A 16,806-nucleotide genomic window follows, 5' to 3' on the forward strand; every position below is an offset into this window, starting at 1 on the left:
GCCCAAATCCATCGTTTTTTTGCACTCCACACCACAGCAGACTTCACCCACTGGCTCCTCAAGAGTTCTCCTGAAGTGCCTGCAGTTGTGTTGGACTTTTTAGGGACTTGCGCGTCGCAAGGAGCTGGTAGCACGACTCAAGATCGAGAAGTGTGTCGCAGAGCTGCCTCTTCACAACATGAGGTGCCTCGGATCGCCAGAGGAGAGTATCGATGTTGCAGCAGACGCCGCCGCCTCACCGGGAAGCGTGTCGTAGGAGTAGAGGATCGACGTTGTATCAGTCGCCGCCGCATCTCCGAGTAGCATGTCGCAGGGCCTGTCGCCGCTCATCGCCGGAGAAGAGGATCGACATTGCAGCAGATGCCGCCGCATTACCGGGAAGCGCGTCGCATCAAGGAGAAAGCACCATGTTTATTTCTTTGCACCGGATCTTAGCTGCATTTCCATCGTTGCAACACTTTCGTTGCCCTTCGTGTCGCATCTTAAGGTACATAGACTCAAAGTGTTGCATTTTAAGAACTAAAGAGAACTAAGCTAAAACGACCATCTTAATTTTAGGATTGTGAATTTTTGTTGGTAGTGGTCTTGTGATAAGCCTATATAAAGAATACTTATTTTTTATATAAAACCTGTGTGGTATCCATGTGTAGTGTTGTCACTTGATTACTGTATGTGTTCACAAATGCTTTACACACTGCCTCTGAGATAAACCTGTCTGCTCGTGCCAAGCTACCAATAGGGTGAGCAGGGGTTATTTTAGGAGTATACCCCCTTACCCAGACTAGAGGCAAGGGGCCCTATTTGTCACAAGTACCTACCTGGGCCAACTACAGACCCCCAAATCTAACAATAAGAAAGGACATTTTGAGACACACAGCTACGGGGTTTGTTTACTGATTACCTTGTCTCTTACTTATGCCAGAGAAGCCATATGATCCTCAGTTACATCTCTTCCTTCTTAGAATGAGTCAGGAGTCGAAAAAATCATTTGGGGTAAAAAGCGAAAAATCTCCTGCGAGTTAGGGGCTTAGATACTCTTTCACTTTTTTTTTACTTTGTTATTTATTTCCTCAAGAAAGATGTATGTGCCCATTACCCTGCTCAAGGACACTACATAATAATTGAAACAGTGAGATTATTTTTGTCCATTGAAACATCCCAAATAACGAAGATGGTTGAAAATAGTTGAAGAAGATTCATAAATGTGATCAGCATGGATTTCGTTTTTTATGGTAATTTGTGTAAATGTGGTTTCTTAGATTCTTCATGGCTTTTTAATGGCTGGCATAAGCGTTTACATAAACAAGGGACAAATTAGTAGGCTTGAGTGACAAAAAATTCCACAGCGCTCCATGGAGGTCCAGAAGCAGCAGAGTGAGATAAGTCATGCTGCTGATTTTTACCACAAGAAGTAAAACAGCGTGAACAGCACCACAAGCAGAGCAAGAGGAGCAAGCTTCTTTCTGCCAATTGAAAACATGTTTAACTTGAGTGGCAGCTTCCTCAATGCAAGTGGCCGGTTTTTCAACATGAGCAGTAACGATCTGCTGTGACCACCCATGTTGAGGATTCTCGCCAGGAGATAGTCAAGCCTTGGTGAGCCAGGAGAGAGGAAATACTCCACTCCATGCCACTTTGCAGAGTTTTTCAGATCTCCGTGCTCTGTGCGGGGCACAGAGTGGGAACTACTCTGCAAACTCCGGAAGTGCAGCAGAGTTTACTGCCCAGCTAATAAACAGAATTCTTTTCTTCATGTTGCTTCTCTTGCACATGTCTGAACCAAGCAAATTCATAGACAAAGACCAGTGTGTCCCTGTGTTTCAAATTTGGGAATGTGATTTAAGAAACATGTTCCACCCAAATCTTAAATTCTGCATTAAAAAACCTTGCTGAGTGTGCCTTTTCAAGAGTGTTGCATTGTGTTGCAATATGCCCCACACCTACTTAGTTTTAAAACTCTATCTTGAAGGATTATGCCAGTCATGTAGCCAAGAATATATGATAGCTCTCATTAAAGGCAAGAGTATGGATTTTCTTTATTTAATTTATTATGTTCCAAGGGCACCTTAAAATGCATAACAAACAAAAAATGGACAATGTTTACCTTCAGTTAAGTGTGGGTAAGAACATTCACATTACACATATTTTTTGTCTTGAAAATTTGTATTGAGTTTTATAATATAATACAAGTTAATAATAAGGCATCAATAAGTGGTTAATAAATACAATACTAAAAAAAGATATCAATGGAGGTATAACATTTGCTGTTGAATAAAACAAATAAATATGGAATACATAAATAGGTATATAATAAATGTAAAGAAAGGAAATGGTGAGGGATCCTCCATAAATGTGATCAGTGATATCAGTCACAGTGGTCAGAATCGAAAGATGGCATTTCGGCTGGAACCTGAAAGTTGAAAGGTACAAGGTCAGATTAGTAAAGTAGGCAATTGCCCATCCTCACAGTCTAGCAAGCAACGTGGAGGCACCATGAGCTCATAAAATATCTTTTGCCTTGCTTTAAATGTTGGCTTGCAAAGAATTTAAATAACTTTAAGCAAGGTAAAGGGGGAGTTAGCTGGGAAGAGATTATGCCTCTTTAAACACTACAAGAGGTAAGACAGTTCATAAAAATGTGCTTCCATACAATATTGTACTCCAGTAGCGGCCTCATCTCTTCTCCAGTGTCACAACCTCTCCCACGCAGGAGCTACTCCACAGAATTCTAGTACTCTTTGAAGTCTCTAAACAGCCAGTATGTGTTTTGTACTCATTCAGATTATTTATAGCAATCTGACCGCGACCTGATAAACACCAGTCTTGGACTCTAGGGGGCAGATAATGTTACTTACCCATCCGGGCCCCCCTTGCATCTGAACTAGATTTGCTGAATTATTTTGCTCTTCTGTGGCAATCCCAAAGCATCCATATAGGGATGACAGCCAAGCTCTTGGGGGCTTTATTCTCACATGATACACGTAATGAATTCATATAAACAAAGTCTTTCTCTTTTAAAAGGTTTTGCACCCAATCTTAATCAGCATAAAATTGTTTCTTTGATGATGAGGACTGCTTTGAATGACCCTACCCCAGAAACGCTCCTTCTACAGCACCATTGGGATGTGAGCCTCAGTCTCTCCATGTAGTATGTTGATTAAACTTTTTCCCAAGACTCTTGAAAACCTATGCATTTACTTCTTTTTCTACACACCCAACTGTAATGTAATTTAAAACATTAATCAAATGTCTTCCATCAGAAGTGGTTCTGGAATTCTAAGACTATGAAGAGCCGATTGTATTCTGGAATATCTAGGACAAGAATTTTGTGGCACAGTAAAACAGTGGACAAAATATAGAGGGACAAAATATCGAATGGTAAATGCACAGAGGGATGTATACATTTGCCATTATTAACGCCACATAAATGAAGATATATGTGTATGTGTTTTTTGGTACACAGATGTGGAATTAGGTACAGAAAATCTATACAAATACCTTTTGACATTTTGTCTCTCGACTTTTTGTCAATGATATTAGTGCCTCACAATATTCATGTTCAGAGACACATTTGAAAGGTCAAATTATGGAACACAGTGAAAATGATGCAACATAATGTAGTGCATTCTGTGATAATATTATTTTGCTGTTTCATCAGATATTAATGCTGTTCTCACAAGACGTTCTGCCTCTCTAGTACCAATATAACACTTGGGTGAAACAATCAGGTGAGTAGTTAACGTTTGCCACCGCGCAGCACCATGTGTTATATTTGATCCTTCTAAACCAGCCAAACATTTATTTGTGGAAAACTGCAAAGTGTGTATCATAGGATGGATTATTTTGCAAGTAAAGCAAACCCATAATTGGATGGAAGAAGCCCCTGGATACTCTCATGGGTGACAAGCACTGCTATACAAATCCACCTTACATTTACATTACATTCCAGAGACCACATTGATTAGTAACGGTTAGTTGTGTGATTCTTTCAATTGGATAGTACTCACACTCTCTCTCACATTGACAGAAAAAAGCATCAAAATCTTACCTCGCCCTCTGTAGATAGTATGAACTCGCACAACCTGAGAGTGCTGTTCATCATTTTGATCATGTTCTCAAGCTGATACATAGAGAGAATGGAAACAAGAAGGCTATTTAGACTTGTAAAACTGTTGATATATTTCTCTCTAAAATGGCAAAACTGGTTGATCCTATACGATAGGATAGTATTTATAAAGCGCACTTATACCAGCTGGTGTCAAGGCGCTAAGTGAACAGGGAGAAGTGACAGCAACAACCTGCTAGGAGGCAAATAACCAGGGGCCAGATGTACGACCGGGGCATTTAGCGACTTGCAAATTACGCTCAATTGCGAGTCGCAATTTGCGAGTCGCTAAATGCCATGTACAACAGTGTCAGAGACACTGTTTGCGATTCCCAATGGGGTTGCACAATACATGCCTCATCAGTATTCATGAGGCACTCGCAGTTTGCGACCCCAGTAAGAATGGCTGGCCTTCAAGGTATGGCGACTTGCTCGACTTAGCAGACCTCCATGTCTGGGACTGCTTTTCAATAAAGCAGTTTTTTTTCTAAATCCAGCCCCTTTTCCTTAAAGGAAAACTGGATGTGTTTACAAATTAACGTTTTTGTTTTCCCCTGCATTTGCAAAGTGGAAGGGGTCCCCTGGGGACACCTTCTCATTTGAGAGTGCATTATCACCCTCTTGAAGAGGGCGGTAAACTGTGAGTGTTTTGTGACTGCAATTGCAATCGCGAAACATCCTTACATAGGGTAGCAAATCGCAATTAGGAAGGGACACCCTCGGAATGCCCCATCCTAATTGTGATTTGCAAATCCTATTTATCGAATTGCAAATAAATTGCTACTTGCTAAATAGGGTTTGTACATGGCCCTATTAGTTTTTGCATGTGCAAATGGGTCGCTAACCTGTTTGTGCATGCAAAAATGGGTCATGCATCTGGTCCCAAGTCTTCAAGAGCTTCCTAAAGACCGGAAGGGAGTCTGCCTTGGATATCAGAAGGGGCAAAGATTTCCAGAGTTTTACGGCTGCCACAGAAATGGAGCGGCCACCCCACTTGCACCTGCGAAATCTGGGAGTGACCAATTTTTTAAGAGAAGATTTTTTTATTCTTTGCTCAAAGCCAATGCCAGCTGTATCCTTTGTCTAGTTTAGAAGTGAGGCAAAATTTGATCCTAGAGTGAAATGGAATTTTTGAGCCCATAAGTTCTTGCTTGTCCACAAGTAGGATCAACCCAGTGTATTTTTTTCTCATCTCTCACAGAAGAGGTTAGTCTAGTAATGTAATGTGGGATTCTTGTAAAGCGCACTGTTACTCTACCCGAGTGTCCTGGCGCTGTAGACCGCTGGGGAACCCGTCCTGGTTTTCCCTGTGAGATGGTCCCTTTGTGGGTATCTCCAGGGTGAAACCAGGCATCCCCGGCGTCTATAGGGGGCCGTTGTAGAGATGAGGCAAGCTTAATGCCCAGAGTTACCGAGTGTGTTCTCTGATTAGAGTAGGCACTGAGGCGAGAATTATCGAGTCCGTTGACCCCTGGTCCACGACCCTGCCGCGTCGGGAATTGAACCCTGGTCCCGGGCCGTTCTCTGCTTACAGGTCTGCCGCCTCTAACCAGTGATTTACAAAAAGGGGGTGGTGAGCCACACCACTCCACTACAGGTCTGCCGCCTCAGTAGTCAGGACAATTGTTTTAATTAATCCCTGTTACCAGCAGGAGATAGATTCCACCTCTGTCTGTTTATTCTATGCACTAAAACCGTCTTTGAAATTAAGAAATCAGCTCTAGCTTTCTAAGGGTACCAGTGGATGAGAGACTGATTGAGTTGCTACACCATTCACTCCTTGCTAGTATCATGGGAATGGAGTGCATTTTCCACAGGCAGTTATTCCTGTGATATCTTGCAGATTTACTTTGATTTGTGAAGATGGAATGGAAGAAACAGAGTCCGAGAGAGGAGGCACATAAACATGATGTTATGGTATTTTAAAGAAGACTCACATGTTTCTCAGCTGCTAAGGTGGGGATGTTGAAGGCATCCCTGTGTTCCGGTGGTGTTACTTCTTCAAGTAGTTTATATGGATACTGAAAATATAATAAAAAAGATCAGCATTACCAAGACCATTGTCAACAAATGTGGACTGTTATGAGTTTCCAGAGATGGAAGTCATGAAACGCTGCACACCTCAAACAACTAAAAATGGAGAAAAAAAATTGTACAAGTAACTGCATACTATGCTTGCTTCCTATTTTGGCATTTCACATCCATAGCACCTTGTGTTCATCACCTTTTAAAGTAGAAGATATGTGTGAGTGAAATATTTCTATTTGTGAGTAATAGATCAAAGATGCAGAAATAGTGAATAATGGTGAGCTGGCAGTGTACAAGTGTACTGCTACTAGAAGTGCTCACTTTGCTCTTTACTCAAGAAATCTTGTATGACTCCTAAACAATACATTTTCTACCTTATTGATGAATACCATCCTGGCTCCAAAGGGATCATCTACCATTGACATATCACTCTCCTCCACTACATTGTAAAGAGCATCAGGGAAGAAATTACTGGGGGGCGTGGCCAAGCACCCTAGGATTGTGGCCACATTTTTAGCAAACTGGTGTCTGCTCTGAGAATCGTGCTGAATCCGACCCTTAGGCGACCTTTTTCCGGTTGCAAGCACCTGAACAATGGCCCTCATATTCACCCCCTTTGGCCCATCCAGAGAGCCCGGGATGAGAGAGATAATTTTGGTGATCGACAACATGGGTGTGCGTATGGCCTGCCGAGAGATGGCCTGCCGGTGGAAAACTCCACCTGGAGCTGTGAACCCACCGTGGCAAACCCCCCTTTGCATCGATTCCTGGGATGAGCGAGGGAGAGAAGACAGCTGATTAGCCGGGGTGTGGGACAAAGCTGTTTTCACTTCCAAGCGGTCGCTCGTAATAGCGGAACGGGTACCTTAGAGTGGAGGAGATGGGCTGGGCGCTATAAGTAGCCAGGACTGCAACTGCATCCTGGAAGAGCTGACTATGGGGCAACCTTTTCTCTGATGCAAAAATCCATGAGGCGGCCTCCGCGCTTTTCCCCTTCAGCTTACCCAAGCTGGGGACAAGAGAAACGCATTAGGCAAACAACGCCCTGCCGTGAGACTGGCATGACGCTAACGGACACAACCTGGAGCTGCAATCCCACAGCAGCGACCCACGTTTACCTCAGCATTCACTCTTGGGGCACAGCGAGTCAGAGGAAACAGTCACATGGAGAAGAGAGGTAGGGACCCCCTGTAGTATCGGGTTCCCAAGGCCTACATGCTCTGAAGATAACCCACTTACATTCAAGAACTGTTGGCACGGAAACTGAAAAATTCAAAGAACAAGTTTATTAAGACCCCATGGGGTGGTGGTACATTCCTACAGCACCCTTCGGTAATGCAAGAAGTATCACACCGAACATCGGTGTGACCCGTTCTTTTATACAGTTTGGAGGTAATAAAAAGATAGGCGGCTCAAAGTTACAAAGCGTTATGTACATATAAGGTCATCTTTTGGAACACAGCCAGCTCATTGGAGGGTTACAACCCCGCTGGTCAGTTTGGCGGCACATTCCTGAGGGGTGACTGGTCAGTGGGGACTGCGCATGTACGAGTTGACCAGTACTAAAAATAGCCTGTTGCTGGGCAAACTCGAGTGGTCAGTGGCACGGACAACGAACAAAAGGGCATGCTAGCCACGAGGCCGCTTATGATCTAAGATGGCCGCGGTAACATACAAAATGGCGTTTTCAAGTATAGCCAATTTAAGCGGGAAAACGTGTAGCACAGCTAAGCGCTAACTCGGCCATTGTCAAATTACGACAGACGACCCTTTTAGCGTTTGGCTGAAGCTACCTCATAGTGGACATAATCAGGGTGCTCATCTTCTATATCAATTAGCATTATTTGGGCTACTTCTTTATGAAGCATCATTTTGTCATGAGCAAGAGCTCGTCTTGATGGTATACAAGCTGATAAGCACATAGAACATAAAGCTGGGCCACATTGAATACATAAGCATTCAGAGAACAGTATCCCTACAATAATACATAGAATCGTTAACAGTTTCCAACCCCAAGCAGTAAGCATTGACCAAAACCACCCTGAAAGAGTCCACGTTCCATTGTCCGGGTGTATTTCAGCAGCTATCTTATGCAATTTAGAGATAGCATCATAAACGGATGGTGAATTGTCAGGTACGTAAACACAGCAGCTACTTCCGATAATTCTACATGCCCCCCCCCACGGTCAGCTAGAACTACATCTAACACCATTCTATTTTGGAGTGTAACAATTCTAGAAATCTGGAGTTCTTCCGTAATGTTCCCAAGTTCAATGGCAGTGTCATTAGCTACAGCTTCAACAACACGGGTCAATCGTCGTATTTTCCGACTATTCAGTGCGGCCCCCACAAAGGAAAACAGTCCCAAATTAAAGTCCACATATTGCTGTAAGGCAGTATCGGTCTGGTCGATGTCGTCCAGAACAACAGTCCGTTTGACACGATTCAAAACAAAGTCATGGTACAAGATATAATCATTATGTTACATTGGTGGGGCGATGAATACTGGGGGTAGCACAAAAGATACATAACAAGTGCCTAACCATCCCAACGGAAACTGATGATAACCTTTCGTTCCACAAATAAAATAAGTATTGCGAGATGCTACAAATGAGATGCCATTCGGACTATCAAAGGTAAGTGTGGTGTTGCATTCACTTTTCCCCACCGGAATTGACCCTTTATTTCGTATACACAAATCAGCTTTGGTAGCAATGACATTAATAACATGTGAGCTGGATACATTGATATTCCGTTGATTGCTGTACACACTCGGGGCAGACACATTATCGGGGCGGTACTCCTCCCATTCAAATCGAGTACCCTCAGCCCGTGGAAACCCATCCCTGTCGTGATAACAAATTTTATTCAAACGGAAAAGCACCCCCCCTTTTGTTGGCCATCTCAGAGTGAAGAGGAGAGTGTACCAGGCGTTACAGGATCCATTATGTGAAAACGGGAGAGGAATAAGTGGAGTGCCCCCTTTCTTCTGGTGCCCAGGCAACATCCCACACACCCAGCAATTAGACGTATTTGTCATGTTATGCGTATGATGCAGTATCTGAATAAAGCTATTGTTCAAATAAGTCTGTCAGTGCCGTTCTTCATGATAGGGCAATGTAAAGTGAAAATATTCAGATGGAGCCGGGGTAGTCGGCAGTAAATGTTCACGTACAGGCATCACAAGTTCAACTACCCAGGCTATCACAGCTATTACCACAATTGTCAAAACAAAAAGGATGGCACCAAGTATTCTTTTATCTCTTGCTGCAGAAGACGCCATTGTTCGAGAAGTTCTCAATGTCTCAAATAGTTCAAATTGTTCACAAAGTCTCAAATATACATATGTATATACCTAAAAAAGAAAAATACGGTGCTGAGCTCCGAGGTAGCCGTTGTTTTCTTCTCCGGGGTCAAGACGGGTGTCGCTACACTTGGCAGAACTGATCCCCCCCCCTTGAGATTCCCGGTTTCCGTTTCACAAACCCCAGAGCGGTAACCAACCAGTCTCGAAAAAACCAAAAATGTTCTTCCTTATCGTGGCCGCAGATTATAGCGCTCTCGTCCAGAAACAGTGTGGTCCGGGAAGGCTCCCTCAACTTCGGCCGATGTCACAGCTGGGCTCTTTTCTTTCTCCAAAATTTCCTTGTAGTCTGTTAGCACAGCAGGATTCACCAGATCAGGAGAGACACGACGGCAGTGAGTTGAGTGCACCCACCGCTTCCTATTGGTCACTCGTACTGCTGTCCGGGTTGCCAGAAGGACCTGCTCAGGGCCCCGCCACCTCGGTTCCAAGCTGCTCGCCCTCTCAAACGATCTGATCATAACATGATCACCAGGGCGAAGATCATGGCCCTCTCCAGTAGAGTTGTCAGGGAGCGCTTCTCGAACCTGTTGATGAATAGAAAGCAAATCATTTGTTAATTGTGCCAAATAATCGTTCATCATTATACAAGGCACATCATGTATTAATCGCGGCTTGGGCACCCCCCAAATATTCATAGGCCTTCCAAACACCACCTCATACGGTGTGAGGCCCGTTCGCGAGTGGGGCACTGATCTGAGAGAGAGTAATGCTAACGGCAAAGCATCCGGCCAATTCAACGATGTGGATGCCACAATCTTAGCCAGTTTAAGTTTCAACGTGGCATTGTACCGCTCAACAAGACCCGCCGACTGGGGGTGGAACACAGCGTGAAACTTCTGCTGAATCCCTAGCCCCTTCAGCACATACTCCACAATTTTCCCAACAAAATGAGGCCCATTATCGCTCCACAAAAATTTGCAAACTCCGAATCGAGGGAAAATCTCCTTAAGCAACACCTTAACTGTTGTCAGAGCTGTATTGTCTTTCGTGGGGAAAGCCTCTACCCATTTGCTAAAAGCACATACCACCACTAAGACATACTTCAGATTGTTGCAACGCTCAAGCTGGATATAATCCATTTGGAGTACCTCGAATGGTGCAGAAGGTGGAACGAACCCTCCTTTCGGAGTATGGGTCCCCTTTGCAGGATTGTGCTGCAAACAAACCAGGCAGGTCTGCACTACTCTCTTGGCGGTATTAGCAATCTCGGGATGTTCCCAAACTCGTGTTAACAGTCGAGTTATTGCAAGAGCTCCCACATGCGCCAACCCATGTGTCATCTGGACCATTGCTTGCAAGTAAGCCGCAGGCAGCTTCCATTTCTCCATGTCCTTGCTTCTCCAACACCCTTCATCATCTAGCACCCCACCTGCTGCCCATGCCGCAAGTTCTGATTCAGTAACCGATTTCTGAATATCTAAGATCTCTGCTCTAGCATCGCTCCATCGCTCAGCCTGTGATTGCGTCACGTACATGGGGGAGTCAGTTCGGGACATAGCCGTTTGTCTCGCTATGCTGTCCGCAAAGGCATTTCCCTGACCCACTTTATCAGTGATCTTTTTATGGGCACTACATTTTATTATCGCTACTTTCTTTGGACAAAGCAACGCATTTAGGAGGTCACGCACTAGTTCTCTGTGCATAATGTGTACTCCATGTGAAGTCAAAAACCCGCGTTCTCTCCAGAGTAGCCCGAAGTCATGTGCTACTCCGGAGGCGTACCGGCTGTCTGTGTATATGTTCACACATAGGCCAGCACTCAATTCGCAGGCTCTTGTCAAGGCTATCAGCTCCGCTGCTTGAGCCGATTTTTGTGGTATTCTAGCTGTTTCCACCAATGTCTTAAGTGTCGTGATCGCATAGGCTGCGGAAGTCGTACCATCTGGCAGCCTCAAACACGATCCATCAACCCACAGTTCCCCATCCACATCTGGAAGTGGCATATCCTGTAAGTCGACACGACCCTTTGTCTGTTCCTCGGTCAGAAAAACACAGTCGTGTTGTTTGTCTTCCTGACCCTCCTCAACCGGATAGGGCAATAAAGTGGCAGGGTTCAGGGTAGCGCATCTTTTTAGCGTGATATGTGGCGCCAAAAGTGTAAGCTCATATCCTGTTAACCGTGCACTCGTAAGGTACTGAGTCTTTGTTTGATTTAGCAGGGCGTCTACTGCATGGGGAACTAGCACCAACAATTTGTGCGATAACACTATTCCCTCACTATGCCTTATAGCTACTGCTGTTGCTGCCACCGCTCGAAAACACCCAGGCAACCCTCGTGCTACAGGATCAAGAAGGGCAGAGAAATACGCACATGGCCTCTGCTTATCCCCGTGTGCTTGCACTAACACTGACAACGCGCACCCATCTTTCTCGTGCACGTACAATGTGAAAATCTTCGTGTAATCTGGTGTGCCTAATACAGGGGCAGCGCAAAGGACCTGTCTCAATGGTGTGTCTAAAATCGCCTGAATTCAGTCTGATGTTAATGCACGCCCCTCCTTAGACAAAAGATGACCGAGGTAGGTCACCTTGGGTCTACAGTATTGAAGCTTTTTCTTAGAAACCTTGTGATTGTTCTGTGCCAGAAAAGAAAGCAAAGCAATCGTACTCTCCTCACATTGTGCATAAGAGTCTGCAGCAAGCAGAAGGTCATCCACATATTGGATAAGGACAACCCCGGACTGTAACTCAAAGGAATCAAGCTGTCTTTTCAGAGCCTGGCTGTAGATACTCGGGCTCTCAGTGTAACCTTGAGGAACACGACAAAATCTATACGATTTATTATTTAACGTGAAGCCAAACAAATATCTGCTATCAGGATGGACAGGGATGGAAAAGAATGCGTTTTTCAAGTCAATTACACTAAAGGTCGTGGCCGTTGGTGGCACCAATGTAAGCAAGGTCGTAATGTCGGACACCACCGGGTATTGGGGAATGACAATTTTGTTAATCTCTCTCAAGTCAATAATAAACCGATAGACTTTGTCGTCAGTATCTCTCTTAAGGATCGGAAGAATAGGGCTGTTACAAACATTATAAGGAACCTCCTCCACCACTCCTGCCGTTATCAAATCTTGGACAATATGTGTCAGGGCAATTTCACCTTCCCTCGAAATCTTATACTGTGGTACCCGTGGCAGAGAGGCCACCTCCTTAACAGTAATGTGAATAGGTGGAATACGCATCTCTCCGACATCCGTGTCTGAGGTCGCCCATAACGTATGCGGGAGAGAGGCCAAAGCTGGAATGTCTAATATAGTGCAAAACCTGTCTGCGTCAGGATAATTGTCATTCAGGATGACCCGCACTCCCTCAGGAGCGCACCGTATCGTTGCTCGAAAATATTTAAGCAAATCAATGCCCAGGATATTATCTGGTGTATGGGGCGATAGCAAAAATTGACCAAAACTAAAAAATTTGTCAATACAAAGTGCAAGGGGTTTTGACAATGGGCTAGGGGAGGGTGTGCCATCGAACCCTACACATGTTATCATTTCGCCAGACAGGGGAGCCCTCGGAACCAAGTTTTTTGACAAAGCGCTACGAGTAGCTCCTGTGTCGACTAGAAATTGATCAGTAGACCCCAAAATGCCCGCTGTTACATATGGACCCTTCTGATCTACCAGCACTTCAATTGATTCCGCACCCCATCCTACGCAGTCCTATGCATGCACATAATCCTGGTGCTCCACATTCTCTCCCTCCGATATCTGGTATTGGTTTCGTCTATCAAAAGCATTTCGTTCATCCTGGCCACGGCCCCTCTCCTCAGCCTTTCCACGATCACCTCCGCCACCTCTTGCTCCTGTATAACTTCCTCTCGACCTACCACCTCCACGACCACGCTGACTACGTTGTTCACGAAGTACAGGACAATCGTCAGCCCAATGCCCAAACTCTTTACAGTACGCACATTGATCCTCCGCTATATCCGTACGACCATACGACGTAGTGCCTCCACCTCGTCTACCTCTATCATACCCTCTACCCTGTGTTCCACGAACCTGTGCCAACATCACCTTCGTTTTCAATTCTTTCGCTTTTTTATCAATACTTTCTTTAGCCTCCAACTCCTGCCGCTCATAATACTGAGCCATAGTTAACAAAGACGCAGGGGTAGCCGTGGCCCAGGAACTTTCACTTGATTTCAATCGCTTCGCAATCTCCGGTAGGAGATTAGCTACATACTTATCAACAAACAAATGCCTACCCGTATCCTCTGTTAAAGATTGACCACTGTAATCATGAAACGCCTCTTCGAAGCGCGTAAAGAAATCTGAAACCGTTTCATCTGGCTTTTGTTTGCACGAAGCTAACATAGTCCAATCGATCTTTTTAGAAGGCACGAGCGTTTTTAATTTATTCAAAATAGCCACCGGGAGGTCCAAAATCAACTGGCAAGGCTTACATGCCGGTTCCCTGTCTAAATCGGCTGCCGTTATTTCTTTCCAAGTTCCCCCAAGTATCGTTTCATCATTATTTTTACGAATCTGTCTCCACATATCAGGCGGAAGAATTAACCCAAAAAACAGGTCTATGTCAACAAGAGTCATCACACAAGACGAAATAGCCCCTTCCACCCCTTCATAGAATGCCGCTGGATTTTTACGAAGATCAGGTAAAGAATTTTTCAACGCCATAACATCTGCTCTGTTCCAAGGCGTGTACACCCAGTTATATACAAAATATCCCTTGGCATCCTTTGATAATTTATCATCATCTGTACCTTCCCCTTTAGGTGGAACATACAAGGGTGCGGCTTCACGCATAGGCATAACATGCAATGCAGAACTCTTATCTGAACCCCGGAGAGAACACTCCTTAGACTGCCCATTAGACTCCGGCCCGGACTCCTTATTCTTTTTCCGCTCGTCCCGCAATCTGGTAGTCTCATCTCGCAGCTGGATCAGTTGCTTGTAAAGGGCATCAACATCTGCAAGATCAAATAAACCTTTATCCAGATTCTCACGGTGAACTGACACAGCTTTAGATTCTAACGTATCTGAAAATTGACGATATGCGGTAACAACTTCATCTGCCAAATTAGCCTGAAAATACAATAATTCTTGATTTGTCCAATTACCCCTTTCCGCAACAACTTCAGATTGAGAAACAAAATTCGTATTCACTTTACGAGCCCAACTACGTAAATGTGCGGATCTCTCCGCAGAAAACCTGAGACCAGATACACCCTTCTTTCCCGGCTTATCCTGTCCTTCATCCTCCGAATCTGCAGCTGGAGCCGTAGGCGAAACGTACGGAGGCGGCGACCGATCTAGCAATGAAAAATCATCAATTTCATTATTAAGGACAGGATAAAGCGGTCGACGAATAGGGAATTGACCAGTCGTTTGCAATTTACGTTCCCGTTCCTCCCTCTCTTTCTTCTCCTGAGCCTCCTTTTCCTCAAGCTGTAAAGCCTTATCTCGAGCAGCCTTGCGCTGCTCTTTGTCTGCCAAGGCAACTTCACGTTTCATTCGCTCACGCACCGCTTTCTCCCACATTCGTACACAATCAAACATATTTTGTCTAGACCTTCGTTGAAACAAACATTGCTCTACAAACTGTACTTTACGCAAATCGAACGACCCATGTAGAGGCCATTGCAATTCAGGATCCGATTTAGTATACTTATTCCATAATTTGCTGTACATTATAGGGGGAAGGCCAAATTTGACATACATTTCCCGATTTGGTGTACCTTCTGGGGGAGCCGGCTGTGCTTCCGCTAACCTAATTGTGGTACCATTTCCAAGACAGCACATCCCTCGGAGTGTGCTTAAAACAGGCATGTTCAAAAAGTATCACGAAAGCGCGATACCGTATAAAATGGCACTTACAGTACTTCACACAAACGTGCCGCTCAAAGGAAAAAAACAAAATTAGAGAAACATCTCTACATGCCTGCCTATGTGAAGTGCACTACACATATAATTCAAAGTTCACAAATTCACAAATGTTAGCTAACTCAAATCAAAGTCATAGGTCATAGAACTTCGGCAAGCGTCCGAGGACTACCTTACCGATCACAAATCACAGAACTTCAGTAAGCGTCCGTAGACTACCTTACCGATCACAAATCTTACCCAAAATCTCAAAGGTCCAGATTCCAACTGCCAAGGTCTTTTAATCGAATCAGCCAAACGGCACTTTATCCAGCAACGCAGACGATCAAGATCTCAGTCCGAGACCGGCGCCACCTGGAAGGTCAGATCAGAAGGAAAGGAAGAAACACCGCGGGTGCCAAGACTCGGGTCACTCAGTGGCAGCGTACGCGTCCATGGCGAGTTTCCAAACCTTCGTCACGACCTCTCCTTCGGGCATCCGAGTCGCCGATGAGTCCCTTCGTGGTCGCCAATTTGTAGTATCGGGTTCCCAAGGCCTACATGCTCCGAAGATAACCCACTTACATTCAAGAACTGTTGGCACGGAAACTGAAAAATTCAAAGAACAAGTTTATTAAGACCCCATGGGGTGGTGGTACATTCCTACAGCACCCTTCGGTAATGCAAGAAGTATCACACCGAACATCGGTGTGACCCGTTCTTTTATACAGTTTGTAGGTAATAAAAAGATAGGCGGCTCAAAGTTACAAAGCGTTATGTACATATAAGGTCATCTTTTGGAACACAGCCAGCTCATTGGAGGGTTACAACCCCGCTGGTCAGTTTGGCGGCACATTCCTGAGGGGTGACTGGTCAGTGGGTACTGCGCATGTACGAGTTGACCAGTACTAAAAATAGCCTGTTGCTGGGCAAACTCGAGCGGTCAGTGGCACGGACAATGGACAAAAGGGCATGCTAGCCACGAGGCCGCTTATGATCTAAGATGGCCGCCGTAACATACAAAATGGCGTTTTCAAGTATAGCCAATTTAAGCGGGAAAACGTGTAGCACAGCTAAGCGCTAACTCGGCCATTGTCAAATTACGACACCCCTTTCACCTTTAGGCAGCCACATGGGCTTGTGACAGCCCAGCCAAATTGGCGGACAAGGGTAGATGAGACAGACTGAGCAACATGAGAATCCAGGACTACGATTGCAGCCTGGGTGGAAACCCACACATGACGTCTCACCCCAAAGGTAGGAGATGGGCACACAGCTTCCCCCTCAGGAGGTGAACCCCCAGGAGCCCAGAGATCCTGGGAAACTACTACAGCAAACACTGGGCTTGGACGGTCAAACAAGTACAGCAATACTCCACCTCACTGTGGTGTCTCAAGAGGATAGAGGGCGTGGCCCCTGTTCTGGACCAGCGTAGGCAGATGTTCCCTGTATCAGGTGTAGGGGGTGACTCTCCTCTGCCC

The sequence above is a fragment of the Lissotriton vulgaris genome, chromosome 1_1 (genome assembly GCF_964263255.1).
Source record: "Lissotriton vulgaris chromosome 1_1, aLisVul1.2, whole genome shotgun sequence".
NCBI lineage: Eukaryota > Metazoa > Chordata > Amphibia > Caudata > Salamandridae > Lissotriton > Lissotriton vulgaris.